The sequence below is a fragment of the Giraffa tippelskirchi genome, chromosome 7 (assembly GCF_054371585.1).
Source record: "Giraffa tippelskirchi isolate mGirTip1 chromosome 7, T2T-mGirTip1v1.2.pri, whole genome shotgun sequence".
Taxonomy (NCBI): Eukaryota; Metazoa; Chordata; class Mammalia; order Artiodactyla; family Giraffidae; genus Giraffa; species Giraffa tippelskirchi.
In genome coordinates this window covers 36,860,751-36,873,099 of record NC_137281.1, presented here as the reverse complement: position 1 = coordinate 36,873,099, position 12,349 = coordinate 36,860,751, and the positions used below count along the sequence as shown (strand labels likewise).

At 51.2% G+C, this 12,349-nt stretch overlaps 1 protein-coding gene and 1 long non-coding RNA gene across 4 annotated transcripts in view; both read right to left on the bottom strand.

Annotated features, from left to right (window-relative positions):
- Positions 1-12,349, bottom strand: part of GNAO1 (G protein subunit alpha o1) — a 177,515-nt gene that overhangs the window by 33,440 nt on the left and 131,726 nt on the right. The gene's annotated exons all lie outside the window — the stretch shown is intronic.
- On the bottom strand, positions 827-5,191 carry LOC145513686 (uncharacterized). The gene is made up of 2 exons (XR_014059695.1): positions 3,526-5,191; positions 827-2,116 (listed from the first exon to the last, which is right to left on the bottom strand). It is a non-coding gene; the product is annotated as an uncharacterized LOC145513686 (long non-coding RNA).

Genomic DNA, 12,349 nt, shown 5'->3' with positions numbered 1-12,349 from the left:
TATCTGGAGCATGCTGTCAGGCACAGACAGGGTCTTTAGGGGAGCTGGAGGACCCCACAGATCTACCATTTGTCTCAGCGAAGGGACCCTTCCTGTCTCCCTGGAAAGATCCAAGAACAGAACCAGGGATTTGCTGCTGTTTCTAATCTTGCCTCCTTTCAGCTGTGCCCATCCCTTCTCCAGCCATCCATCCACACATCCCATGGCCCCATCCAGGGTACCTACCTCCCCAACATAATGTGTCCACCCGCCCATGACATCTTCACCCATCAACCACCCTGTTCATCTATCAACTCACTCCCATACCCACCCGGTCACCCCTTCGCCTCCCGTCTATCCTTCCGCAGCGTCTGTCCATCCCTTCATTCTTCATGTGTGCACCCTCTTCATTCCTTTCACTCCTCTTTGATGTGTGTAGCCACCCACCCGTTCATCCACCCAGTCACTCACTTATCCACTGTACACCCACTACCCAGTGGGGTCCCCGCCTTAGGAACTTTCATGTTCGCCAGAAAGAGAAATCTTTTTTAGGCATAGGGAGAGATGGCCTGCCTCTCCCCAGCCCCGAACACATCGGGGGAGAACTGCCCCCTTGACATCCCCTCGCTCTGTCCCAAGGTCTGGTCTTTGTCAGGAGCCCAGGGCCTTGTAAAGGAAGACTCTCCTAAGGCTTCCCAGCTGGGTCCACAGGGCCCCTCAGGGATGTATTTGTCCTAAGCCCCTCCTAGTGCTTTCTCTGGGGCCCAGGCTGCCTCCTAGAACCTCACTTATTTTTTTTTAAATCAACCTTTTAAAAATTTTTATTTTTGGCTGTGCTGGGTCTTCATTGCTGTGCGTGGGCTTCTCATCGTTGCTGAATGTGGGCTCTAGAACATGCGGGCGCAATAGTTGTGGGGTGCATAAGCTTAGCTGCCCTGAAGCATGTAGACTAGGGATCGAACCCATGTCTCCTGCATTGGCAGGCGGATTCTTAACCACTGGGGCCACTAGGTAAGTCCCAAGAATCTCACTTTCTGAAGGATGACACCCTTTTCAGTCTCAAAACCCTTGGATCTTCCAATTGTTTATAGAAGCAGCTTTTCCCGCTGGTTTACTATGTATCTTCAAGAACCTGGGGTTATGGGGGTAGGATGGGGTGAGGGTGACTTTGACCTGAGTTCCAGCTCTCACACACCTAAAAGTTTCCACTCAGAAGCCGTGCGGCAGCCCCTGTAACTGGTGTGGTTTCCCACCCCTGGCCCTAGCCTAAGCTCAGCAGAAGGACCAGTGCTACAGCAGTGAATGTCTGCTCACCAGGCTGGCTGAGCCCAGGAATGGGTGCCGGGGACACGGCGGATAGCAGGGTCTGGAAACTGCCTCCCCGCTCCCCGCCCCAAGCTTGCTGTCCAGTGGGGACGCAGACACATCAACCAAGCTCTGGAGTCAGGGAGGCTCCTCCAAGGAGGGAGCCGCTGAGTGAGGGCCACTCCTCAAGGACACACTGCTGTGGGCAGGGGAGGCAAGAGGGGTCCACCTGGGAGATGGGCAGTCGTGGGTCGGCTGTGCTCACAAGGCAGGCACCGTTCAGAGACTGGCCTTCCCTGTGGGGGGAATTAAAGGGGAAGTTGAGGGCCTTGCCAGGGGGCATCAGACACCCCATGGGCCATCAACAGGGCCTGTGGACAATGGTGGGTTCAGAGTCCACGCAGCCCTTAGACATGAAATGAAGAACGGCACCCAAGCCCACACAGGTGGTCCAGCAGCCCACACACAGACTGAGCCCAGCGTGAACTGCGGACCTCCCACCCCCAGGGGAGAGGCTGGGGGCAGCCGGGGCCATCGACGGGTAGCTCGGGGATGAAGCCTTACTGAGCAGATGCTAACACTCCCCAAGGGTGGGGCCAGGGACATTTTCGGGCCCCCAGTCCTCTCACCAGCTTTGCGGTTCTTAGGTGAAGCTGCTATGTGCGTCTCCTAAAGCCACCCTGGCAGAGGTTCGGGGCAGGGAGACTGGCGGGTATGGGGCAGGGTTAACACTGAGGCCAGTGTAGATTGCTGGGTGGTGGGGGGAGGAGGGGAGCAGGGACTGCAGAGGTGACGGCCGGCCAGAGCGCAGCGGGGTGACCTGGGTGCGTGACTGGCACAGCCAGGCGGTGTAGGATGGTGGCTGTCCTAGGTGCTCAGGGGTGGCGGTGTGGTTATGTCACCATGGCTTCTGATCACCTCAGATCCTGAGGATGGAGTGGGGATGCACACTTGTCCAAGACCCTAGTTACCACCTCATGTGGTGCCACTTTCTCCTGGCGCCCCTCTCCCCTGGGTGGGTCCAGACCTGCAGTCTATGCTTTCTGTGTGGCTCTTCTAGATGGGGGCCGGGGGTGGGGGGTACGTGGAGGACAGCTGAAGCACCAAGCAGGCTCTAGTCAGGCCAAAATAAACCTTCAAGTGAGTGGGGCAGATATTTCCACATCTTCGCCCTCTGCCTCCTTCCTTCTGAGCTCAATGTTCTAAGACAGGAGAAAAGAACTAAAATTGGATAGGCTAAGTTTCTAAGAAACGAACAAGGGCAGAATGAAATTACCCACACAGAGAGCTCAGTCAAAAGGAAAGACAAGTGATAATGGCCAAGCTCGGCTCTTCAGAACACACGGTGACGATGCTGAGGAGTTTAATTAGAGCTGCCTCGGCTGTGAGATATTAACACACAATTATGGAAGAGAAAAGATGGAAGCTGGAGCAGCCTGCATGCGGCAGGGTTGACGGGAGGCGGGCGGGTCCTGGGGCAGCACGTTTGGCGGATGGCTCCTCTCCTCAGGCTTATTTGCTGACATCCCCTTCTCTCTCCTTGTCTCCTCACTGGGGACATCAGTTCCCGCACCATCCATTAAAGTGATTAGATGAAGTTTTTGTTTGACAAGGAGCACCTCCAGGACCTGAGGGACACAGCCCGGGGTAGTGCACCAGGTGTCCATGCTCTGACCCTGGGCAGGTCCTCAAAGGCACAAAGACAGAGTTGGCTGGATCAGTGGTCCTCACACCCCTGGGGGCCTCTGAGAGGTCCCTAAGGTCAAAACTGTTTTCCTAACTCTTTGATGATGTTACTGGCCTCTCCGATGGTATTAATGGCTGAACTGATGAGAGACAAAACGGCACCCTTCAGGAGGAAGCAGTGGCACCAAACTACATGAACTGCCATTCTAGTCTTTGCCGCCGCGCAGTCACAGTAAAACCAATGCTGGTTTTCCAAGACATTGAAGAATGTCCATGGGAGTTCCCTGGTGGGCCTGGGGGTTAAGACTCTGTGCTTCCAATGCAGGATATGTAGGTTTGATCCCTGGTCAGAGAACTAAGGTCCCACACGTCCCCAGGGCAACTGAGCTCGTGGTCTGCAGTTACTCAGTTCCTGTGCTCTGGGGCCTTCTCGTCACAACTAAAGAGAAGCCCACATGCCGCAACTAAGACCTAACACAGCCAAAAATAAACAAGTATTAAAAAACAAAGACTGGCCTTGAGGAAGTAGTCAAAATTATGAATGAAAAGCTCTACTGTGGCACACACGTCTTTTTCAAATTCTCTGATGAAACAGGGAGGGTCCTGCAAATTGCAGGTGATGCTTGTCTGGAGGGAAGGCACGCGAAAGGCTGCCCTGCCAGCCAAAATGGTTCCTTTTTTTCACAAGACACCGCTTTAACTTAAAAGAATGACAGACAGACAAATATAGGTAATTCAGACTTGGTCTTTGGAAGACAGTTTCTAAAATATCAAGCTAGCCTATCACTTCAAGGAAAACACCTAACAAATTTGCTACCAAAATGAAAAAATTCCAGCTTCCAAGGGAAGAACCAGAATTTTGGAAAGCTTGTATTTAACACCATAAGTTTGACAGCTTTCCAACACCTGAAGACTTTTCTGGTAAGACAGACACTGATTTAACAAATGCGAGTTTCTTATATTCTCCATTGAAAAGTGTCACCATTTGGAAGACGTGCATAATTCTGAACCACTATTTTCCAAATGATCAAAATGATGTTAAAAATCTGGCATGGTTGACCCATTCAAAGAGCAAAGTAAACCAATGGATTTTTTAAAAAGACTTAATTGAGAGGAGGGTACAGAGATTTCCCATGTAACCCTAGAGCCCCTCCTTATTACCGACATCACTCACCAGAATGGTATACTTAATTAAAACAAAAAAAAAGATGAACTTATATCAACATATTATAATCACTCAAAGCCTGTTGTTAACCTTTGGTTTCACTCTTGTTGTTCAGTCGCTAAGTCTGACCCCATGCAACATGCAACCCCATGGACTGCAGCATGCCAGGCTTCCCTGTCCTTCCACTATCTCCCAGAGTTTGCTCCAACTCACATTCCATGGGTGTAGACAAATGCATAATGACGTGTATCTGTAACTGTGGTATTATACAGTTTATTTTTACTGCCCTAAAAATCCTCTGGGCTCTATCTCTACCTCTGTGCTCTATTCATCTGTCCCTCCCCAGCCCCTGGCAGCCACTGATCTTTTTATTGTCTCCACTGTTTTACCGTTTCCAGAAAGTCATGTAGTTGGAATCATACAGTACTATCTGATGCATTTCAGATGAGGTTCTTCCCCTAAGTGACATGCTTTGCAGGTTCTTCCATGTCTTTTCATGACTTGATTGCTCATTTCTTTTTAGTGCTGAATAATATTTCATTGTCTGGGTGTACTCCAGTTTACTTATCCATTCACCTACTGAAGGACCTTTTGGTTGCTTCCAAGTTTTGGCAATTATCAATAAAGCTGCTGTAAACATCTGTGTGCAGGCTTTCTGTGTGGACATAAGCTTTCAAATCTTTTGGGTAAATATAAAGGAATATGATGGCTGGATTGTATGGTAGGAGTATGTTTAGTTTTGTAAGAAACCACCAAGCTCTTCCAACGTGGCTGGACCATCAGCAAGGCCTGAGAGTTGCTGCTGCGCTACGTGCTCACCAGCATCTGGTGCGGTCAAGGGTTCCAGGTTTCGGTCATTCATAGGCGTGAAGTGGTGTCTACCTCTTGCTTAAGTTTGCATTTCTCTGATAACAGATGATGTGGAGTACCTTTTCACATGCTTATTGGCGATCCATAAACCTTCTTTGGTGAGGTGTCTGTTAAGGTTTTGGGCTCATCTTAAAATCAGATTGTTTGCTTTCTTGTTGAATTTTAAGAGTTCTTTGTATACGTTGAATAAAAGCTCTTTATTGAACATATATATATATATTTTTTGGCAAATATTTTGTCTCAGTCCAGGGCTTGTCTTCTTATACTTTTGACTTTCGCCTTTCGCAGAATAGTTTTTAATTTTTATGAAGTCCAGTTTATCAATTCTTTCATGGATTGTGTCTCTGGTGCTGTATGTAGAGTCATCATCACACCCAAGGCCATTGAGATTGCCTCCTATATTATCTTCTAGGAGTTTCATACTTTCACACTTGCTGCCATCACCTGCTCTGCCCTGCCCTGCTGCTAAGGGGCTGGAGCTCCCTGGGGGCCTGGCTGGTGCCCACCCTGGGGACTGGCGTCAGCTTGTTGATACTGCAGTGTTTACATGAGGCAGGTGGGATGGCGACAGGTGTAAAAATCAAGGGTGACAAACAGGCGGGTCAACCAAAACACGGCGAGGCAGGGTGGCGCCTGTGGCTGTGCCCCAGCAGAGGTTCCAGTGGGCCACCCTGGGCGGGCAGGAGGGGGACGGCACAGTGGGGCCAGGCTGGCTGCTAGCTCCCTCGATGCCCAGCACTAACCACGAGAGGAGTGCAGGGTCGAGGGTGGCTGGGGGCTGAGTGAAGCCCCGGGGTGTCTGACTCTCACATGATGTCGGCCCACAGGGGGCTGCTCAGCCCAGGGCCACCACCTCGGCAGTCTTGTCTGAGGCGGGGATCAGGGTGGGAGGCCTCCCCTCTCCACGTAGCCCCTGCCAGTCTCACCACCCGATGTGGACACCGGGGAGTCATGGGCACCACAATGCAGGGTGGGACAAGGCTGCACAGACCTGGGCATGGCAGGGTGGTCAGGTGCCCACCAGGCAGTGTCCAGGCCTCAGCTCAACCCGATGCTGAGAAGCAGGAGCACAGAGCTCCCTGAGCGAGAGGGGCAGCCACAACCCCCGCACCCCCAGGGTCTGGACTCACTCTCTGAAATGGCAGGGTGACAAAGGGGGCACCAAAAGCGCCGCCCGGGCTCAGGTTGCTCTCTCTCTCCCCTCTCACCCCTTTCCATGCCCTGTTCCCCCAGTCCTGGCTAGGGTAGAGGCCCGTCCACATGGCACCTTCCTTGGGGTCAGAAAAAGGAAGTTTTCCTCAGGCCTCACGGCTCAGTGATGGAGAAGGAAATGGCAATCCAGGCCAGTATTCTTGCCTGGAGAATCCCATGGACAGAGGAGATGGGCAGGCTACAGTCCATGAGTCACAAAGAGCTGGACACGACTAAGTGACTAGCACACCTGGCTCAATGAGAAGAAGGTGGGCTGCATTTTGGCCCTCTTGTGGCCCCTGGGTTTGGGATTCTCCTGCAGGCTGCAGCCCGCCTCCTAACTGAGCGGGAGTCCGTGGAAGGTGAGTGTGCAGCGTGCCGCTCCTGGACCTGGCCCTCAGGTGCACATGTGCCTCCTGCCCCTGAATGCAGAGGATGACAAAGTCTTGGGGGGAACAGAGCCCTAAGACGGAAGATTCAGTGTCACGAATACCACGTGGATAGCCATGCACCCACGGAGAGCAGCTGCCTAGACTATTAGATGAGCAAGACGGAGCCTGTTGCATTTGAAGCACGAAGCCCTTGGGCCATACTTGTTGTAGCTGCTAGTGGTACCCTGACCAATACGCCCTCCAGTGTTCTTCCTCTCCTGGTTGTTGCTCCCTACGTGACTTCTGACCTCTGTCCAGCCCTCGGTTATGAATTACCTGGTACTGTCCCTCTTTCATTGCTTCATTGAACAAGACACTGTCCTCTCCATGAGACTGAAGTGACAAAATGTGAAAGTGTGAGTCGCTCAGTGTTAGTCGTGTCCCGCTGAGATAAAAATCAATGTTTGTCCATCCTGTGAGTTCAAAAATGTGTCCACTCACCGGGAAGGGCCGTCCCACAGTGCCCAGCATAAAATGGGCACACAGCCCATGCATCCTCAGGACACGGGGCAGAAGAAGCACGTCCTGGAGCGAGGAGGCCAGCTCCAGGCCCTGGGTGGGGAGGCTGGGTACCGCTTACTTCACTTACAGTTCTGCTGGCCCAGACCCTCCTCCCACCATCAGGGCCTCGGCAGCAGGTCCCATGAAGTGTGGAGAGCCACCCTGATTTACTGGGTGTGTACGTTGCTTGCTGGCGGGCAGCACAGGCCTGGGGGTGGGCCACAGGCTCCAGCTTCCACCAGCTGCACGCCTCCTGTTTCCTTCTCTGTCCCTGCCTCCCTTCTTGGTTCCCTGGTTTTGGCTTCCAACAGGAATGAGCTTCCTGGTGGCCCCAGCTTCTAAGAAGCATGTGGCATATTCTCGGGGGAGTGGAGGGGCATCTTCGCCTTCCTGGCCTTGGTGGTGGAGGTGGCAGTAGCGAGTCTGCCCCCTCTGCCCTGTCTCCCCACTGTCAGTAGCCCACTTGAGGCTTCACCTTTGTTAAGAGATGGTTGCCTCAAACAGCCTGGATGCAGAAGAACCAGGGGGGCTGGCCCAGTAAGGAGGTCTGTTGTCAGGGTGACTTCTGGTCTCCTAGCTGCCAACGTTCCCTTGGAAGGGAGCAGGGAGCGGAAGGTACGTGCCCAACCCCCAGGCCAGCAGAGAGGACAGAAGGAAGGAGGGAGGGCATCCACCCTGCCCACCTGTCTCCAGCAGCCCTGTGGCTGTCCTCTCTGCCTGCCTCTGGGGAGGCCAGAAGGACCCAGTCCCCCGGACCACTGAATCCACACCCAGGACCGCCCCCTCCCAGGCCTCTGGGACCCCACCCAGCCTCCACATGAACTTCAGCCAAACCCTGAAAGGGAAGTCACAGTGCCCTGCATCCCACATCAGACCTGACCTGCAGAAAAGGTGGGGACGGAGGTCTGGTCTTCTCAGGCCATTTCTGTGGACTCTTCATCCTCGCCCAGCCTGCACCCCCCATCCACTCCCTCTCTGGGGCCTTCTGTCTTCACCTTCCCTCTGCACTCACACACTGGCCTTGCTCTGACCCTGTTCCCTCTCAGTCCACTGTCCTCCCCTTCCTCCTTCCTCCTTCTGCCCCGTCGCCTCTGTCTCCTCTCCTGCCAGCGCTCTCAGCGCCTTCTCCATTGCCTGCCCTCTGCTCACTTCTCTTCTCTTGGGGCTCTGGGCCCTGTGGATGCTGCTTCCTAGGCAGTGAGCTCCCCTGCCTCCCTTGTGGGCACCTGTCCCTCCACCGGACACTTGAGTTCTTCAGTCCTCAGAACCCTTCTTACTCTCACAAGTCACCTTCTCAGTGGGCCAGGCAGCACCAGACCCTCCTCTGTGCAGGCTCTCTGGGCAGTGACCCTGGGTTCACCAGCTCCTCGACTTCATTCAGCACGTTCCTGGTCAGTCCAGCCCTCCCCCCAACTCCTGGTTTCCCATCTCATTGTCTCCATCATGGCCTTCCTTCCCAGCTCAGGTTCAAGATTCCTGCTGTACCAGCAAATGACTGCTGCTTATTTAATTTTTAAAAATGACATTAAATAAACTCATTTAAAAAAACCAGCTTATCCTATAAAAGAGATGTGGTACATATATATGATGTAATATTACTCAACCATTAAAAAAAATGAAATAATGCCATTTGTAGCAACATGGATGAACCTAGAGAGATGATCATACTTGGTGAAGTAAATCAGAGAAAGATAAATATCATATGATATCACTTATATGTAGAATCTAAAGTATGAAACAAACTTATTTACAAAACAGAAATAGAGAGATAGACATAGAAAACATAAATTAACATATGGTTACCAAAGGGAGGTGTCAGGGAGGGATAAATTAACAGTTTGGGATTAAAATATACATAATACTATATATAAAATAGTATCTGACAAGGACCTACTGTATAGAACAGGGAACTATATTCAATATCTTGTAATAACCTATAATGGAAAAGAATGTAAAAAAAAAAATATATATATATATATATATAGGACTTCTCTGGTGGTCCAGTGGTTAAGAATCCACCTGCCAATGCAGGGGACATGGGTTTGATCCCTGGTCCAAGAAGATTCCGCATGCCTTCAGGCAGCTAAGCCTGGGTGCCACAACTACTGAGGCCTGTGCTCTAGAGCCCGTGTTCTGCAACGAGAGACCACTGCAATGAAAAGCTCACACACCACAACTAGAGAGTAGACCCTGCTCACTGCAACTAGAGAAAACACACGCATAGCAACGAAGACCCAGCATAGGCATAAATAACACACAAAAGAATATATATATGTATATACATATAACTGCATCATATTGCTGTACCCATGAAACTAACACAACATTGTAAATCAACTAATTTCAATAAATTTTTTAAAAAAAATCTTATCCTCAACAATAATCCACAAAATCAGAGGTTGGTATGCTAATTGTTCTAATATACATTAAAACACACAAAACTACTCAAACATTACAGATGTAGAAAACAAATGTATGGTTACCAGGGGATGGGGGTGGGGAGAGATACACTGGGAGATTGGGATTGACATATATACACTATCATATACAAAATCGATAACTAGTAAGAATCTACTATGTAGCACAGGGAACTCTATTCAGTTCAGTTCAGTTCAGTCGCTCAGTCATGTCCGACTCTTTGTGACCCCATGAATCGCAGCACGCCAGGCCTCCTTGTCCATCACCAACTCCCGGAGTCTACCCAAACCCATGTCCATCGAGTCGCTGATGCCATCCAGCCATCTCATCCTCTGTCATCCCCTTCTCCTCCTGCCCCCAATCCTTCCCAGCATTAGGGTCTTTTCCAATGAGTCAGCTCTTCGCATGAGGTGGCCAAAGTATTGGAGTTTCAGCTACAACATCAGTCCTTCTAATGGACACCCAGGACTGATCTCCTTTAGGATAGACTGGTTGGATCTTCTTGCAGTCCAAGGGACTCTCAAGAGTCTTCTCCAACACCACAGTTCAAAAGCATCAATTCTTCGGCGCTCAGCTTTCTTCACCGTCCAACTCTCACATCCATACAAGACCACTGGAAAAACCATAGCCTTGACTAGACAGACCTTTGTTGGCAAAGTAATGTCTCTGCTTTTAAATATGCCATCTAGGTTCGTCATAACCTTCCTTCCAAGGAGTAAGCGTCTTTTAATTTCATGGCTGCAATCACCATCTGCAGTGATTTTGGAGCCCCAAAAAATAAAGTCTGACACTGTTTCCACTGTTTCCCCATCTATTTCCCACGAAGTGATGGGACCGGATGCCATGATCTTAGTTTTCTGAATGTTGAGCTTTCAGCCAACTTTTTCACTCTCCTCTTTCACTTTCATCAAGAGGCTCTTTAGTTCTTCGCTTTCTGCCATAAGGGTGGTGTCATCTGCATATCTGAGGTTACTGATATTTCTCCTGGCAATCTTGATTCCAGCTTGTGTTTCTTCCAGCCCAGCGTTTCTCATGATGTACTCTGCATATAAGTTAAATAAGCAGGGTGACAATATACAGCCTTGACGTACTCCTTTTCCTATTTGGAACCAGTCTGTTGTTCCATGTCCAGTTCTAACTGTTGCTTCCTGACCTGCACACGCATACAGGTTTCTCAAGAGACAGGTCGGATGGTAATGGTCTATATTGGAAAAAAATCTAACAATGTTTAACTGAATCACTTTGCTGTACACCTGAAACTAACACACATTGTAAATCAACTATACTCCAATAAAAATTAAAAACAAAAAGGAAAAACAATTGTGAAGGCAAAAACCAAAACTATTCAAACAGAAGATACTGGTCTGCAGGAACCCCTAGGTGAGTATGTGTGACACCCCCCCACCCCCACCCCCTGCAAGAGCACCTGCTCCACTCTGGGGACACACTGCCTTTCAAAGGCAACTCTGTGTTTCCATCACACAAGCTGGAGGCCTCAAGGCCAGCTCCATCCTCTTCACTTCTTTTGTTCCTGCAGCCAACTGATCCCCAAGAACTGTCATGTTTCCCCAGAAAGGTCTGACTCCCCTCCAAGGCCACACCTCCTCTCCAGTATCGAGGACTACAGGGGTCCCACGAGTCTCCGGGTCTCTGGGCTCCCTCCCTTTAATTAGTCTACTACCAAGAACATTTAATCATCATCACAAAACTCTCCACAGCTCCAGACTATGGTGTGACCAAGGCCACGTCACCCACCCACCTACTAGAACTCCTTCCATCTGTAACCCAACTTTGGCTCATCAGCCACCTCGCCAACCCATCTCCCTGCAGAGGAACTGGATAAAGACCTTGGCTGAAAGTGAGATGGAGACCAGAGGGAGGGTGTGGAACAGAAAGCTAGCAGGCTGGTCAGGAGCTGGGGGCAGGGAGGGGAGCGGAGGAGTCCAGTGGAGCAAGTGACACAAGTCCACATGAGATTTGTGGAAAATGCAAGGATCTGGCCTGCAAAGATGGGGGCACATCACTTCAACAGTCTGTGACTCCTTGGCTCTGAGTGGCGGTGGCCTCCATGTCATGTTCTCCTCCTAGGGGTTCTGTGAGAACCCGGGGTCTGGGGGCGTGTGCTCTCTGAACTGTGAAATGCTTCAACCATGATGTGCATTCATGTGAGCATGTGTGCAGACCAATGCTAGAAGTCTGAGTTACCATAACAGTAAGTCTGCTGAGTAGCACTAGCTTTTGAGGTGACTCGGGGAGGACAGAAGCGGGGAGGACATGCAGGGGCTCCCCGAGGGCAGCCGCCTCCGCACACACCTGAGGCCGCCCTGCCCTGAGAGCCCGGGAGCAGTTATCTTGTGTCCTGGGGGACGGGCCAGTCAGACAACTTCCTCCAACTCAGAGATCCACCCACTTCCTTCTAAGCTGAAAGGGACTGGGCCTGCCGCTCCCAGGATTCTGGGAGGAGGGAGCAGGCCTTCTCCACCTGCTAGGCCTTAAAGGCTGGCAGAAAGAAGTCCTCTGGAGGGAGTAGACCCCCTCCCCACGAAGGCGCTAGGGACTGTTACTTGAGAACCAAGCCTGTTTGTTTCTATGGCACCAGGGAGAGACTGGAGTAGGGAGGAGACCTGCGGCCAGCCCAGGCCAGAGCTCTGCCTGGTGGGCACCCCCAGGCTGGACAAAAGCTCACTCTCCAAGGACAAGGCCACTGCCTCAATTAGCTGTCCTCCCAGGAGCGGCTCCACTGATACCCTAAAAGGCACAGCAGGTCCTCCAGGGTTGCAGGAGGGGCCCGGCCCAGCCTGCA